This window comes from Hipposideros armiger, unplaced genomic scaffold (assembly GCF_001890085.2).
Source record: "Hipposideros armiger isolate ML-2016 unplaced genomic scaffold, ASM189008v1 scaffold_331, whole genome shotgun sequence".
Taxonomy (NCBI): domain Eukaryota; kingdom Metazoa; phylum Chordata; class Mammalia; order Chiroptera; family Hipposideridae; genus Hipposideros; species Hipposideros armiger.
This window is the reverse complement of record NW_017731681.1, coordinates 56,203-60,418: the sequence shown is the minus strand read 5'-3', so window position 1 is coordinate 60,418 and position 4,216 is coordinate 56,203.

Sequence of the window (4,216 nt, the reverse complement as noted above, 5' to 3'; positions counted from 1 at the left end):
TCTAGGAGGCTCACTGCCTACCCCAGCTAATCCGGCTCAACTTCATCCCCACCCAGTGCCTGGCTCAAGAAGGTGGGGGCCTGGCAGAGCTCTGAGGGTGCTTCTGCCTGCGACCTCTGTCCCCACTAGGTCCAGTCCAGGAGAGAAGAGGCTGAACCCCCAAGTTCTCAGACCCTCAGCAGCCTGAAGGATAGCATCATTGTACCAGTCATCCCTCTCCCGCCATGCTTGGAGTGCCAACTTGTAATTGTCAGTGGTCAAAGGGATGTTGGAAGAAAACATTAGATCAGATCTAATATTTTTCATGAAAAATAACTAGAATTTACTGATATTTAATATATATGGGTTGACAGAAGTATGTGTATATATTTTATAAAGAAATGCGCTTATATTGTGGGTGTACACTTAAATATCCGTTACTGATAGGGGACATGCCTTTTTAAGATTTAGAAAGCAGGGATATAGTGTTGGTGTGATTAATACCATGGGAGAGGTTTGGTTAAGTGCTGAGGAAGGCCAGAGGACTGCCCCAAGGCTTCCTGAAGCCTGATCTAAAACTTGAAGGATGAGTAGGCATTCCACAGGAAAAAAAAAAAAGGGCTTCCTGGAAAGGGACAGCAAGATAAAGGCCTGGAGGTTGGAAATAGCCAGATATGTTCAAAAGTCTGTCATCTCAGGCGTGTTCGCCCCTGAGCCCAAGTCCCGCACTCTGCCACTTAAGAGCTGAACATCACTGGGTGACTTAGCTTCTCTGGGCCTCCATGTGCCCACTTATAAAATGGTTTTGATAATAGTACCAACTGGAAGGCATACTGTGCAGATTACATGAGACGGCAGGCAGAAAACTGCATACAGTGAGCACTCAATAACTAGTAATTATGTGCCCCTTTTCAGAGATTTTTCCCCTTAATCTGTCTCCCTAGCATTTACAACACAGCTTGACACATTGGGGTTCATGTTTTCAAAGAATTTCTTCCTTTTTTTTTTTTTAAGGATTTTTTACTGGGGGACAGTGTGTTTTTCCAGGACCCATCAGCTCCAAGTCAAATAGTTGTCTTCAATCTAGTTGTGAAGGGCGCAGCTCCTTGACCCATGAGGGGATTGAACCGGCAACGTTGGTGTTATGAGCACGGCACTCTAACCACCTGAGCCAACCGGCCACCCAATAGCGTTCATTTTATGACTGAGTAAATTAATGAGTACATTCTTTATTTCATTTGATTCTCACAAGAGTCCAATGAGATAGGCAGGGTACAGAAATTTCCCCAGTTTATAGGTGGAGAAACTGAGGCTCAGGGAGGTGAACCAACTTGCTTAAGTGTCAGCCAGATCATAATGTTGCTGAGCCAGGCCTTGAATCCAGATCTGTCTGCTGTCGGAGCTTTTGCCCCTAACCTTTGGTTATTTTATACATTCGCAAGGATTAGAGATGGGGGTTGAATGAAAGAGTCCTTCTTTTTGTCTTTCTTCATTTCCTTGGTCCACCTGACCCAGATTTGTCATAATTAATCTTTCTAAATGCTACTTCTTCAGTTGACACCTTTGCTCAAAAATATGCATTGGCTCTCTGCTGCCTGAGGTTCAGGTTAAAATGTGCTCGGTTGGCATTCAAGGCTCTCCCTGATCTGGCCCCAATCTGCCATTCTAACTACAGGGATGTCTCAAACCCTACTCTTCAGCCATATAGGTTTACGTACTGCATTTATGCTTTCTTTCCTCCATGACTTTGCTCAAGCTGCTCCCTCTTGGAATGCCCTCACTATTTCACAAAACCTGTCCAACTGTAAGTAGCTCTCAAGTCCCTGCCTCCAAGATTCCTCAGTCCTCAGTTGCCTCTGAATGTATAATAATAATAATAGTAATAATAATAACAGCAACAACATTTATTGACCACCTACTGTGTGTCGGACCCCTTGCTCCCATTCTCTCTCTCTCTCTCTCTCTCTCTCTCCCCTCACAATACTATTTATGAGGCAGACGTTAACACATTGTTATTAAAGGTGAGGAAACTCAAGGCTGAAAGTTGCTCAACAAATATTTCCTGGCCAACGATTATGTGCCAAGCACTGATCATTCAGTGATAGAAAAAAGGATGTGGTCCCTGCCCTCATGGAGTTTCCATTCTTGTGAGAAAGATAGTAAAGACCTAAATACACAATTAGTTATAATAATCTCAGCATTATTAATTGTAATAAATGCCAAGAAGGAAAAGAACTGGATTCCAATGAAAATAGCAGGTGGGATCCAGTCTGGATTTAGAAGACAGGCAAGGCTGTCTAAGGGGGAAATTTTTATTTTTATTTATTTATTTTTACAGAGTTGAAATTGGTTCTTTTATGGAAAAACTGAAAATATATTAAAAATTAAAATTAAACATTTTGGGGTTGACCGAGTGGCGCGTGGGTTAGGAGTTGGCTTGGGATGCCAACTCTGAGCAGCAGGGCCCCAGTTTGGATCCCACATGAGGGCCAGTAAGGCTGCGCCCTCTACAGCCATGAGTCGCTGGTGATGGCATAGGCTGCGGTGGGGCTGGCCAACAGCTGGTGTGCGCTTTCATGAGCTGCTGTTATCGCTGTGATCTGCCGTGATCCGCCGTGATCCACCGTGAGTGGCTGTCCATGGCCAGCAAGTGACTGCCTCACCCAAGAGGAACGCAATGATAATGGGCCAGTGACGTGACGTCCTCCACAACTAGACTGAAGAACAAAAGGACAGCAACTTGTCTGTTCCTCTTCCCCGATTCTCCAACGCTGTTCCCCTCCCCCAAATCACCAATAAAATCTTAAAAAAAAAATTAAACCAGTTTTAAAAAATCCATTCCCTGGAGTTTCTACCTCCTGCCTCTGGCCCTTCAGGGGGATGAGGCCCTGACTCCAGGGCAGCAAAAGGATGAAGGCTTTCTGCTCCTCCTCTTCTCCCATTCTATTCCCATCTTTATCTCCACAGTGGGGGTCCCCGGGAGGAACCAAACCTGGGTAGAGGAGCAGGTACCCAAGGCCCCATGACCTGGGAAGGGAGGCTTGTATGCCCCCAGACCCAAAGCTCCTTGCCTGTGGTGTGGGCATGGCAGGGCCCCTCCTGGCCAGACCCAGTTGGAGTTGGGGCTATTAGTTCCAGATCCTGAGGATGGAGTCCCAGGAGCCTGTCAAAAAATATGGAAGACTTCGCAAATTTGCGTGTCAGCCTTGTGCAGGGGCCATGCTAATCTCTGTATCGTTCCAATTTTAGCATATGTGCGGCCAAAGCGAGCAAGAGAGGGGAAATTTTAATTGAGACCTGAAGGCTTTCAGAGATGGAGAAAGAATCTTCCACACACAAGGCACAGCTTATGCAAAATGTTTCCAGGCAGCAAAGGACTTGGCACAATGGAACAGTACCAGCCCCTGGACCAGGACAAGAATGGCCCTGCCTACGACCCTCACTTCAGAGGCGTCCTGAGGATCGAAAACTCCAAACAAACACGTAACTAAGAACAACAGGGCACCTGGGCCTCAGCGCTGCCCCAGCAGACGTCACATTCTAACACTGCTCAGGCCCCAGGGGACACTTCTCCACATCGCCGGCCCACTGTTCTCCAAACCAAAGGTGTCTGCCCTGGACTGCCAGAGACATGTGGGCTGAGCCGCGGCCAACATCAGAAATTGACAGGGCTTTGGAGTGTGGGGAGAATTCAAACGGCAGAAGCTTAAGTGAAAGGAAAGATAAATTCATTTCTCAGATCTTTCCTCTCAGGTTGCATGGGTGTGATAGACACGTGCAACAAGTGTCTGTATTCTTGCTTCCTCTCATGTTCTGAAGGTTCTCGTGAATTAGCATGGTTTTCATAGCAGTGGCACTTGGCAGCTGAGGAACACTTTACCATATTCAACAATTCATATAACTGTTAAATTTGTATATATGTGGGTTTGGACATAACATGTGAACCATGGTAGCAGTTTTTCATATTGACAACTAGTAGGACATTGGATGCTATTTTGGGAATAGCTCTAAAAATATTTAATGAGATGGAATCACAATTTTCCAAACCATTAAATTTGATTAATTCTTTTTGTTATTCATTAATTATAAACTACATTTGTGTTTTAATTTTAATACATAACTTTGAATACACAGGGTGCCAAAAAAAAGTGTACACATTTTAAGAAAGGAAAAAAACTGTATTAAAATTGTAATACTGAATACTGAAAAAACTGTATTAAAATTGTAATACCGGCGG